We start from the raw sequence: 14,386 nt of genomic DNA on the forward strand, positions 1-14,386 counted from the left end.
TGATCATCATTTTTACTCTTCTGCCTACTAATGACATTAACCACTACAAAATTAATAGCGGTTATTTTCTGGCGGTTTTAGTAAACCGCTAAAAAATGTTGTAATTCCAGCGGTAATTGTAACCTCCTCAAAAAAATTAACGTTTTGGCGGTTTAAAACCGCCACAATACTTAAATACCTATTTACAACTCTGTTGGATGGGGTGTTCATGGATAGAATTTTTGAAAAATCCAAACCGGACCGTTTTATAAAAGTAGACGGATCTGGTTTTTATAAAGTGGATCAGTTTGATTTTTTTAAAATATTTTATTATTATTATGAAAAGAAAAAAATTAAAAATGTTACGAACTTAAATTCAAAATATCAAATCGGCAAGCTTCTCCTTACCTGAAAACCATCATAGCGAGTTTGGAATCCAGTCTATTCCAGTCCACTCCACTCCTGGGCAACACCATGAACATTCGCATCTTCCATTCTCGATTCCCATACACTGCCATGCCGCATTCGCTTTCCCTCCACTTTCTGCAACTTCGCATCTTACCCTTCCAACTTTCCCGCTAAATCTTGTCTGCGCCTCGCTGTCTTCTCCGCTTCATCCTCCGACCACCACTCCTCTCAAGACCTCGTTGTCCTTCTCGAAGTCGACGGGTCAGTCATTCCATTTTTCACTCTCACTTGCTCCGCGATTCTCTTTTAGGAAGGATGAGAGCCATTTCATTTGGGATGCATTTAGGGTTCATTTAGGGTGCATTTAGACTCCAAAATTTTGGCCAAATGCTCCCAAGAAACCCTAAATGTCTTTCTCTCCCTATAAGTACTCTAGGTAACCCACCTTGTAGCAACTTTGGAAATTAATGCTATTGAGTGAGCCTAGTGCCTCTTCATTCTTTCCTTAGTCTCCTAGGAACTCCATGGCCCCCTATCCTTTCCTCTCTTCCTTGAGTGAGCTTGGGTTTTCCTTGGTTGGCCTTCATCATCCTAACTGAAGTGAGCTAGCCTAAAGGAGCTACACCAAAAAACACCACCCCTTCATCTCCTTCCATTTTTTTGAGCATCACCTTACCCTCTCCTAACACCTTGTGCGTCACTTTCTACCCTTGAGGAGATCATCATTTGCATCATCTCATCCTTGGAGAAGACAAGGAATCAACCACTAGCCTTCTTGGAGAAGTTGGTTCCATCAACACTCCCTCATGCCCATGGTGGGTAGGTGGCCCTTTTTTAAGAATCTAGGATAAATTTGATACCATCTTAGAATAATGGATTTAAGCCTAACTCAACCCTACAAAACTGGCTTGTAAGGTGAGGGTTTCTTTCCACTTATATACTATTTAATTGCCTAATCTCTAGTCGATGTGGGACCTAGGTTTTTCCCAATACACCCCCTCACGTTTAGCATTATTGGGCTTGGTACGTGGATAAATGGTAGGTGACCCTTTTTTAATGATCTAGGATTGGCGGGACTTGAATACACCCCCTCATGCCCATGGTGCATGTATCAAAGGATTTTTAAGAATCTAGGATAACTCTAATACCATCTCAAAATAGTGGATTAAGTCTAACTCAACCCTACAAAACCGGCTTGTAAAGTGAGGGTTGCTTTCCACTTATAGTCTCCACCATTTCATAATCGAGAGTGACTACAGAAATTGTATTGCTTTCCTTCCTTCCATCACCATTTCATTACTCTCTTTTGAGTAACTAAGCTTGAAAATAGTAAAATGGGAGCAAAAAGACCCTAAACTTTCTTCTTATGATTTGGATTTGGTTTAATCTTTCATTTAACATTTTAACCTCTATGTAAAAAAATTAAGTTATTTATTTAAGCATTTTGATTAGAATTTAGTTCTTAATCCTACCTATAAAAAATGGAGACATAGTAGGAATATAATCGGCGTAATATATGTCTATATAGCAAAGTATTGTTTTTAAAACTTAATAAATTGACGTTATATCTATCTATGCCCATTTTCACTGGGCAGCTTACTCTCCTTTTTTCAAATACATTTCTATCAAGTCAGTGCCTTCCATCTTCTCTAAACACCGGAAACCACCATCAACAAGAGAAAGAATCACCATCTCCACCATTTCATTACTTAGAGTAACTATAAAAGTTGCATTGCTTTCCTTCCATCCATCACCATTTCATTACTCTCTTTTGAGTAACAATAAAAGCTTTAAAAATAGTAAAATAGGACTCAAATGGCGTCGATGAGATAAAAGAGTGGTGGTGATGAGCCTTAGTCAAACATTGCACAGATGCCATCAACAAGTCTGAGAGCCCTAAAAAAGAGTAGAAGTGAGGGAGATGAAGTTGAAACTACTACCTTTCCACAACCATCTTTAACGGGGTCTTTTATATGATGAAGGAGTTTAAGACAGGTTACATGACATTAGTTTTACCGAGGAATATATTAGCAAGCCAAATATTTGGAGTGATCAAAGGTTTTATTTTATCTCTTTTTACTTATTGGTTACTTTGTAGAGGCATTTAGGATGTTAGGATACATGGTTATCTTCATAGGATAAGGATCTTCTGATATAACACTTTTATAAGTGCTAATGCCAATAGTTCTTAAGGGTCTTGTGATCATCATTTTTTCTCTTCTGCCTACTAATGACATTAACCACTACAAAATTAATAGCGGTTATTTTCTGGCAGTTTTAGTAAACCGCTAAAAAATGTTGTAATTTCAGCGGTTATTGTAACCTCCTCAAAAAAATTAACGTTTTGGCGGTTTAAAACCGCCACAATACTTAAATACATATTTACAACTCTGTTGGATGGGGTGTTCATGGATAGAATTTTTGAAAAATCCAAACCGAACCGTTTTATAAAAGTGGACAGATCTGTTTTTTATAAAGTGGATCGGTTTGATTTTTTAAAATATTTTTTTATCATTATGAAAAGAAAAAAATTAAAAATGTTACGAACTTAAATTCAAAATATCAAATCGACAAGCTTCTCCTTACCTCAACCATCGTAGCGAGTTTGGAATCCAGTCTATTCCAGTCCACTCCACTCCTGGGCAACACCACGAACACTCACATCTTCCATTCTCCATTCCCATACACTGCCATGCCGCATTCGCTTTCCCTCCACTTTTTGCAACTTCGCATCTTACCCTTCCAACTTTCCCGCTAAATCTTCTTCGCGCCTCGCCGTCTTCTCCGCTTCATCCTCCGACCACCACTCCTCTCAAGACCTCGTCGTCCTTCTCGAAGTCGACGGGTTAGTCATTCCATTTTTCACTCTCACTTGCTCCGCGATTCTATTTTAGGAGGGATGAGAGTCATTTCATTTGGGATGCATTTAGGGTGCATTTGGACTCCAAAATTTTGGCCAAATGCTCCCAAGAAACCCTAGATGTCTTTCTCTCCCTATAAGTACTCTAGGTAAGCCACCTTGTAGCAACTTTGGAAATTAATGCTATTGAGTGAGCCTAGTGCCTGTTCATTCTTTCCTTAGTCCCCTAGGAACTCCATGGCCCCCTATCCTCTCCTCTCTTCCTTGAGTGAGCTTGGGTCTTCCTTGGTTGGCCTTCATCATCCTAACTGAAGTGAGCTAGCCTGATAGATTATGGCCAAGGCCAAGGAATCCAAGAGGTGATATACTAAAAGAACCAAGAGGAATGGGATGATCTTAAAGACCTTTTTCTTATGTTTATACATATAGTAGTTCTTTTGTATAGGTTATTTTTGCCTTTGTATTTGTGAGGCACTTTACTTGCTTTTTCTAGTGTTTGTATATTGATTTCAAGGTAGGTTACTTAGAGAGTTTAACTCCATTTAACCTCCCTAATTGATGTATTCATTTTGTATTTTTTCAGTAGGGAAAAAGGGGTGACATTTAGCAACGCTAGGGAGTGTACTTAGAAATTGGGCCTGAGTTGGGCCTAGGCAAAATTTTGCATATTGGACTCATTTTTCTCCTAATTTTTCATAGATTTGATTTAGCTAGGTCTCATCATCATTTGATGAACCTAACTAAACCAAATCAATAATTTTTGAAATAAATCAAAGGAGAAAAAGAAGCCAAGGCCGCCTAGCTCCTTCATTTCTCTTTGGCCGAAATTTCCATGTGCATTCTTGAGTTTTTTTAAGCTTCTCCTCCAAGTTTCTAAACCTTGGTAGGTTGGCTGATCTTACCATGGTTCTTAAGTGAACCATGGTCAAGGATAGCTTCTCCTACAAGTTTTAGAAACCATGGATGGTTAGCTACACCTTACCATGGTTCACTACCTTACCATGGTTCCTAGTGAACCATGGTTAAGGTTAGCTTCTCCTAGAAGCTACCTCTCCCTATATATTTGTAATTCCTTCACTTGTACTCACTTTTGGACATTTATGAGAAAAAGAATTCAGAATTCTCTCTCATTTTCAAGAGTCAAAATTCGTGAGAAACCTTCTCTTAGGTTCTCTCTCAAGGTTCCTTCTCCTAGAAGCTTGGTTTCTCAAGCTTCTTCACTTCTTCAAGAGGTAACCGAAGCTCTCTTAGGTGCTTCTCCACCATTGGAGAATTCTCCAAGGTGATTCCGCCACCTTCAAGGAGTTCAACCTCATGGAGCATTTCGGTCCTTGCATGGAAAGCTTGGAAGAATATCAATCCTCTCCAAGTACTTCCATCATAGCCTAAAGGAGCTACACCACCCCTTCATCTCCTTCCATTTTTTTGGGCATCACCTTACCCTCTCCTAAACACCTTGTGCGTCACTTTCTACCCTTGAGGAGATCATCATTTGCATCATCTCATCCTTGGAGAAGAGAAGGAATCAACCACTAGCCTTCTTGGAGAAGTTGGTTCCATCAACACCCCCTCATGCCCATGGTGGGTAGGTGGCCCTTTTTTAAGAATCTAGGATAAATTTGATACCATCTTAGAATAATGGATTTAAGCCTAACTCAACCCTACAAAACCAGCTTGTAAGGTGAGTATTTCTTTCCACTTATATACTATTTAATTGCCTAATCTCTAGTCGATGTGGGACTTGGGTTTTTCCCAATACACCCCCTCACATTCAGCACTATTGGGGTGGATAAATGGTAGGTGTCCCTTTTTTAATGATCTAGGATTGGCGGGACTTGAATACACCCCCTCATGCCGATGGTGCATGTATCAAAGGATTTTTAAGAATCTAGGATAACTATGATACCATCTTAGAATAGTGGATTAATCCTAACTCAACCCTACAAAATCCGCTTGTAAGGTGAGGGTTGCTTTCCACTTATAATCTCCACCATTTCATAACTAAGAGTGACTATGAAAATTGTATTGCTTTCCTTCCTTCCATCACCATTTCATTACTCTCTTTTGAGTAACAAATCTTAAAAATAGTAAAATGGGAGCAAAAAGACGTCAAAAGAGATATAGGAGTGGTGGTGATGAGTCTTAGTTAAGCACTGCACCATCAATAAGTCTCGTAGCCCTAAAAAAGAATAGAAGTGATGGAGATGAAGTTGAAACTCTTATCTTTCCAAAATCGCCTTTACTGCCTTCAAAAAGACATGCTAGCACCGAAATAGTACAAGTCGGAGGTAGTGAACACATTATTCAGTGCAATGAAGTCGCAAATAAAAGTTGGTTGACAATGGAGAACATTTTTGATCGTGTAGCTCCTACAAAGTTGACAAAAGAGGTGATTATAAGAGGAATATTATTAAGTTTCTTCGTGTCTATGATACTCATATTTGCATCATCAATATTAGCATAACCACAGGAACTGTCCACCCCATCAACACTTATGTGGGAATAGTAACATTTCTATTCATGGACATATGGATGAAAGTGTTAACTAGAATGGGTTTAAGGAAAATAGCTTTTACTCGGGAGGAGCATACACTTATTCACACAGGTGTTGTGACAGCTAGTACGGTTGTCTTCATATTGCATAGCACTAAGTTTATAATTTATAATTTTTAATCATTTTTTATTTTTCATTTTACATATATACATATTGTATAGAAATTAAAAAAAGGTTCTTTTGAAAACTTAATAAATTGACGTACTCTGTCTATGCTCCTTTTCTTCCTCTCATCCTTTATTTCTCTCGAGCCACCTCCTTCATCATCTCTAAACACATGCCAGAAACCACCATATACCAGAGAAAATATCACCGTCTCCACCATTTCATAACTGAGAGTGACTATAGAAATTTTATTGCTTTCCTTCCTTCCATCACCATTTCATTACTCTCTTTTGAGTAATTATGCTCGAAAATAGTGAAATGGGAGCCAAAAGACGTCAAAAGAGATACAGGAGTGGTGGTGATGAGTCTCAGTTAAGCACTGAACAGATGTCATCAACAAGTCTGGGAGCCCTAAAAAAGAGTAGAACTGAGGGAGATGAAGGTGAAACTACTATCTTTCCAAAACCATCGTTATCGCCTTTACTGCCTTCGAAAAGGCATGTTAGCACTGAAATAGTACAAGTACAAGTCAGAGGTAGTCAACACATTATTCAGTGCAATGAAGTCGTAGTGGATAAAAGTTTGTTTATAATGGAGAACATTTTTGATCGTGTAGCTGCTATGAAGTTGACAAAAAGGGTGATTATAAGAGGAATATTAATAAGTTTCTTCGTGTCTATGATACTCATATTTGTCATCATCAATATTAGCGTAACCACAGGAACTGTCCACCCCATCAACACTTATGTGGGAATAGTAACATTTCTATTCATGGACATATGGTTGAAAGTGTTAACTAGAAGGCACTCATTACTATTTAGAACCAGAATAGTAATGAGTGCCTTCTAGATAAAGCATCTGCCACCACATTATTCTTTTCCTTCTTATATTTGATAATATATAGGAGTTGTATGAGGATGATCAAGATTTCCAATCCATCTTCACCAAATGCCTCCAAAAGCCTTTTGATGGGTTTTAGCTTATTAAGGGGTAACTTTTTAAAATGGGAAAATTTTGTATACCCCAAGGATCGATTAGAAAGCTTTTGGTTAAGGAAAGTCATGAGGGAGGTCTCATGGGCCATTTTGGGGTTGATAAAAGCCTAAGCCTTTTGAAATCTAAATTTTATTGGCCACACATGAGAGTGGACGTTCAAAGGCATTGCTCCAAATGTATCACTTTCTTTCAAGCAAAATCACGAGTCATGGACTCTACACCCCTCTTCCTATAGCTATTTCCCCTTGGGTTGACATTAGTATGGATTTTGTGCTTGGTCTCCCAAGGACCGAAAGGGAGTTTGATTCTATCTTTGTGGTTGTGGATCGTTTGAGCAAAATGGCTCATTTTATACCATGCCACAAAGTAGGTGATGCTAGCTATATTGCTAAACTTTTCTTCAAAGAGGTGGTCCGTTTGCATGGGTTACCTAAGACTATTGTGCCCGATAGGGATGCTAAGTTCCTTAGTCACTTTTGAAAAATTCTTTGGGAAAAAATAGGAACAAAGCTTGTCTATTCTACTACTTGCCACCCACAAACCGATGGGCAAACCAAAGTAGTGAATAGATCCTTATCCACATTGTTGAGGGTCATTTTAAAAGGGAACAAGAAAACTTGGGATGAATGCCTCCCCCACATAGAGTTTGCCTATAATAGAATAGTCCATAAGACTGCCAACCTCTCTCCTTTTGAGGTTGTATATGGCTGTAATACCCTTACCCCTCTTGACTTGATTCCACTCCCTAATACTACTTCCTTGTACCACAAAGAAGGAGTATCTAGGGCTGAATTTATAAGAAAATACCATGAAAAAGTCAAGAGCCAAATTAAAAAACAAACCGAAAAATATGCCAAGTACAACAACAAAGGGAGGAAAAAGGTAACCTTAGAAATTGGCGATTGGGTTTGGCTTCTCTTGAGGAAGGATAGATTCCTTACTCAAAAGAAATCCAAACTAAACCCTAGGGGGGATGGCCCTTTCCAAGTTCTCAAAAGGATTAATGACAATGCATACATTCTAGACCTTCCCTCTAATTATGGAGTTAGTTCCTCTTTTAATGTTTGTGATCTTACACATTTTGTAGGGACCAATGACATGGATGAGGATGACGATTTGAGGTCAAATCCTTCTCAAGAAGGAGGGGATGATGGAGGATCATCCTTGAAGCGTCATATAGGGCCTATCACAAGGTCCATGGCTAGGAGAGTAGAGGAAGATGAAGTACAAACCACACCAAAGGCCATGATCTTCATGTGTGTGGAATTTGAGCCCTCTCCTTAATTTGTTGCTTTCTTTTTCCATTTTTCCCTTGTATTTTATGGTACATTAGATATTAGGATTTTATTTTGTATTTTTATTTAGCCTTTGTATTATGGGGAAAAATTAGTTTTAGGATTTATATTAGGACTTAAGTCTTATTTTTACGGTCAAAAGTCCATTTCTTTCTTTTTTTAGACCTAAGGGTACTTTATTCTTTTAGGAGGGATGAGAGTCATTTCATTTGGGATGCATTTAGGGTTCATTTAGGGTGCATTTGGACTCCAAAATTTTGGCCAAATGCTCCCAAGAAACCCTAGATGTATTTCTCTCCCTATAAGTACTCTAGGTAACCCACCTTGTAGCCACTTTGGAAATTAATGCTATTGAGTGAGTCTAGTGCCTCTTCATTCTTTCTTTAGTCCCCTAGGAACTCCAAGGCCCCCTATCCTCTCCTCTCTTCCTTGAGTGAGTTTGGGTCTTCCTTGGTTGGCCTTCATCATCCTAAGTGAAGTGAGCTAGCCTAAAGGAGCTACACCACCAAACACCACCCCTTCATCTCCTTCCATTTTTTTGGGAATCACCTTACCCTCTCCTAAACACCTTGTGCATCACTTTCTATCCTTGAGGAGATCATCATTTGCATCATCTCATCCTTGAAGAAGAGAAGGAATCAACCACTAGCCTTCATGGAGAAGTTGGTTCCATCAACACCCCCTCATCCCCATGGTGGGTAGGTGGCCCTTTTTTAAGAATCTAGGATAGATTTGATACCATCTTAGAATAATGGATTCAAGCCTAACTCAACCATACAAAACTGGCCTGTAAGGTGAGGGTTGTTTTTCATTATATATTATTTAATTGCCTAATCTCTAGTCGATGTGGGACTTGAGTTTTTTCCAATACACCCCCTCACGTTCAACAGTATTGGGCCTGGTACGTGGATAAATGGTAGGTGGCCCTTTTTAATGATCTAGGATTGGCGAGACTTGAATACTCCCCCTCATGCCCATGGTGCATGTATTAATGGATTTTTAAGAATCTAGGATAACTCTGATACCATCTTAGAATAGTGGATTAAGCCTAACTCAACCCTACAAAATCGGCTTGAAAGGTGAGGGCTGCTTTCCACTTATAGTTTCCACCATTTCATAACTATGAGTGACTACAGAAATTGTATTGTTTTCCTTCCTTCCATTACCATTTCATCACTCTCTTTTGAGTAACTAATCTTGAAAATAGTAAAATGGGAGCAAAAAGACGTCAAAAGAGATATAGGAGTGGTGGTGATGAGTCTCAGTTAAGGACTGCGCCATCAACAAGACTCGTAGCCCTAAAAAAGAGTAGAAGTGAGGGAGATGAAGTTGAAACTCCTATCTTTCCAAAACCGCCTTTACCGCATTCAAAAAGATATGCTATCACCAAAATAGTACATGGCGGAGGTAGTGAACACATTATTCAGTGCAATGAAGTCGCGGATAAAAGTTGGTTGACAATGGAGAACATTTTTGATCGTGTAGCTCCAATGAAGTTGACAAAAGAGGTGATTATAAGAGGAATATTATTAAGTTTCTTCGTATTATGATACTCATATTTGTCATCATCAATATTAGCATAACCACAGGAACTGTCCACCCTGTCAACAATTATGTGGGAGTAACATTTCAATTCATGGACATATGGATGAAAGTGTTAACTAGAATGGGTTTAAGGAAAATAGTTTTTACTCGGGAGGAGCATACACTTATTAACACAGGTGTTGTGACAGCTAGTACGGTTGCCTTCATATTTCATAGCGCTGAGTTTATAAATTATAATTTATAATCTTTTTTTATTTTTCATTTTATATATATACATATTGTATAGAAATTAAAAAATATATATTTTTAAAACTAAATAAATTGACGTACTCTGTCTATGCTCCTTTTCTTCCTCTCCTCCTTCATTTCTCTCGAATAACCACCTTCATCATCTCTAAACACCGGCCAGAAACCACCATTAACCGGACAAAATATCACCGTCTCCACCATTTCGTAACTGAGAGTGACTACAGAAATTTTATTTCTTTCCTTCCTTCCATCACCATTTCATTACTCTCTTTTGAGTAACTAAGCTTGAAAATAGTAAAATGGGAGCAAAAAGACGTCAAAAGAGATATAGGAGTGGTGGTGATGAATCTCAGTTAAGCACTGCGCCATCAACAAGTCTCGCAGCCCTAAAAAAAGTAGAAGTGAGGGAGATGAAGTTGAAACTCCTATCTTTCCAAAACCGCCTTTACCGCCTTCAAAAAGACATGCTAGCACCAAAATAGTACATGTCGGAGGTAGTGAACACATTATTCAGTGCAATGAAGTCGCGGATACAAGTTGGTTGACAATGGAGAACATTTTTGATCGTGTAGCTCCTATGAAGTTGACAAAAGAGGTGATTATAAGAGGAATATTATTAAGTTTCTTCATATATATGATACTCATATTTATCATCATCAATATTAGCATAACCACAGGAACTGTCCACCCCATCAACACTTATGTGGGAATAGTAACATTTCTATTCATGGACATATGGATGAAAGTGTTAACTAGAATGGGTTTAAGGAAAATAGCTTTTACTCGGGAGGAGCATACACATATTAACACAAGTGTTGTGACAGCTAGTACAGTTGCCTTCATATTTCATAGCGCTGAGTTTATAATTTATAATTTATAATCTTTTTTTATTTTTCATTTTACATATATACATATTGTACAGAAATTAAAAAAATGTTATGTTTAAAACTTAATAAATTGACATACTCTGTCTATGCTCCTTTTCTTCCTCTCCTCCTTCATTTCTCTCGAATCACCACCTTCATCATCTCTAAACACGGGCCAGAAACCACCATTAACCGGACAAAATATCACCGTCTCCAACATTTCGTAACTGAGAGTTACTACAAAAATTTTATTTCTTTCCTTCCTTCCATCAACATTTCATTACCCTCTTTTGAGTAACTAAGCTTGAAAATAGTAAAATGGGAGCAAAAAGACGTCAAAAGAGATATAGGAGAGGTGGTGATAAGTCTCAGATAAGCACTACACCATCAACAAGTCTCATAGCACTAAAAAAAAATAGAAGTGAGGGAGATGAAGTTGAAACTCCTATCTTTCCAAAACCGCCTTTATCGCCTTCAAAAAGACATGTTAGCAGCAAAATAGTACAGGTCAGAGGTAGTGAACACATTATTCAGTACAATGAAGTCGCGGATAAAAGTTGGTTAACAATGGAGAACAATTTTAATCGTATAGCTCTTATGAAGTTGACAAAAGAGGTGATTATAAGAGGAATATTATTAAGTTTCTTCGTATCTATGATACTCATATTTGTCATCATCAATATAAGCATAACCATCAACACTTATGTGGGAATAGTAACATTTCTATTCATGGACATATGGATGAAAGTGTTAACTAAATGGGTTTTAGGAAAATAGCTTTTACTCAGGTGGAGCATACACTTATTAACACAGGTGTTGTGACAGCTAGTACGGTTGCCTTCATATTTCATAGCGCTGAGTTTATAATTTATAATTTATAATCTTTTTTTATTTTTCATTTTACATATATACATATTTTACAGAAATTAAAAAAATGTTATGTTTAAAACTTAATAAATTGACATACTCTATCTATGCTCCTTTTCTTCCTCTCCTCTTCATTTCTCTCGAATCACCACCTTCATCATCTCTAAACACGGGCTAGAAACTACCATTAACCGGACAAAATATCACCGTCTCCAACATTTCGTAACTGAGAGTTACTACAGAAATTTTATTTCTTTCCTTCCTTCCATCAACATTTCATTACCCTCTTTTGAGTAACTAAGCTTGAAAATAGTAAAATGGGAGCAAAAAGACGTCAAAAGAGATATAGGAGAGGTGGTGATAAGTCTCAGATAAGCACTGCACCATCAACAAGTCTCATAGCACTAAAAAAAATAGAAGTGAGGGAGATGAAGTTGAAACTCCTATCTTTCCAAAACCGCCTTTATCGCCTTCAAAAAGACATGTTAGCACCAAAATAGTACAGGTCAGAGGTAGTGAACACATTATTCAGTACAATGAAGTCGCGGATAAAAGTTGGTTGACAATGGAGAACAATTTTAATCGTGTAGCTCTTATGAAGTTGACAAAAGAGGTGATTATAAGAGGAATATTATTAAGTTTCTTCGTATCTATGATACTCATATTTGTCATCATCAATATAAGCATAACCATCAACACTTATGTGGGAATAGTAACATTTCTATTCATGGACATATGGATGAAAGTGTTAACTAAATGGGTTTTAGGAAAATAGCTTTTACTCGGGTGGAGCATACACTTATTAACACAGGTGTTGTGACAGCTAGTACGATTGCCTTCATATTTCATAGCGTTGAGTTTATAATTTATAATTTATAATCTTTTTTTATTTTTCATTTTACATGTATACATATTGTACAGAAATTAAAAAACTGTTATTTTTAAAACTTAATAAATTGACCTACTCTGTCTATGCTCCTTTTCTTCCTCTTCTCTTTCATTTCGAGCGAATCACCACCTTCATCATCTCTAAACACCGGCCAGAAACCACCATTAACCGGACAAAATATCACCGTCTCCACCATTTCGTAACTGAGAGTGACTACAAAAATTTTATTTCTTTCCTTCCTTCCATCGACATTTCATTACTCTCTTTTGAGTAACTAAGCTTGAAAATAGTAAAATGGGAGCAAAAAGACGTCAAAAGAGATATAGGAGTGGTGGTGATGAGTCTCAGTTAAGCACTGCGCCATCAACAAGTCTCGTAGCCCTAAAAAAGAGTAGAAGTGAGAGAGATGAAGTTGAAACTCCTATCTTTCCAAAACCTCCTTTACCGCCTTCAAAAAGACATGCTAGCACCAAAATAGTACATGTCGGAGGTAGTGAACACATTATTCAGTGCAATGAAGTCGCGGATAAAAGTTGGTTGACAATGGAGAACAATTTTAATCGTGTAGCTCCTATGAAGTTGACAAAAGAGGTGATTATAAGAGGAATATTTTTAAGTTTCTTCGTATCTATGATACTCATATTTGTCATTATCAATATTAGCATAACCATCGACACTTATGTGGGAATAGTAACATTTTTATTCATGGACATATGGATGAAAGTGTTAACTAGAATGGGTTTAAGGAAAATAGCTTTTACTCGGGAGGAGCATACACATATTAACACAGGTGTTGTGACAGCTAGTACGGTTGCCTTCATATTTCATAGCGCTGAGTTTATAATTTATAATTTATAATCTTCTTTTATTTTTCATTTTACATATATACATATTGTATAGAAATTAAGAAAATTTTATTTTTAAAACTAAATAAATTGCCTTTTCTTCCATTCCTCCTTCATTTCTGTAACATCCTAAAATTTTATTTTTATGTATTGGGATTGTTAAAAGGATTATCATATTTTTTTATATGTATTTTACTATTTATGTATACGTATTTTACTATTCACGTATACGTATTTTTGAATAGTAATATATGTATTTTTGAACAGTAAATCCGTGGACGAACAGTAATCTCGTGAATGCACAGTATTTTACTATTAATATTATTTTAATGAATAGTGCATAGTAAATATAATATTATTTTAATCTGCATAGTAATTCCAGAATTTCTATAAATAGAGGCTAGGGGTTGAAGGAAATTCATAACTTGAGATAAGGAAATTCTGGAGGAAGAAAGAGAGAGAGAGAGAGAAGAATCTAGAAAGAGAGGAGGTTCTACTCTAGTTCCGGTCCTAGTTAATAAAAAAAAGAAGAGGAAGTTCTACTCAAATTTCTATTTAATCAGGTACGGGGGAAAAGAGGGTTATTTATATGTAAAATACATGAGGGTATTGGGTAGAATTTCTTAGAATAACGTTTGATTTATGTGAATGGACGGCCAAGCCTCCTATTGATTTAAAAATTGGAATTTATGTGAATGGACGGCCAAGCCTCCTATTAATTTCTAATTTGGAATAATTAGGAATTTTACTGTTATTCTATTAACTTTTATGTTAATGAAAGTTAATTGCTATATTACTTGTAAGAATGAAGAATATTGATATAATATGCTTGAGGGGTATGTAGATCTTACTTTGTTAAGTTTATTTGTTATATGGAATTATACATGTGTTATAAATTTGATGAGATGTTGTATGGTTGTGATATGAT

The sequence above is a fragment of the Cajanus cajan genome, chromosome 3 (assembly GCF_000230855.2).
Source record: "Cajanus cajan strain Asha chromosome 3, NIPB_CcT2T_4, whole genome shotgun sequence".
NCBI lineage: Eukaryota > Viridiplantae > Streptophyta > Magnoliopsida > Fabales > Fabaceae > Cajanus > Cajanus cajan.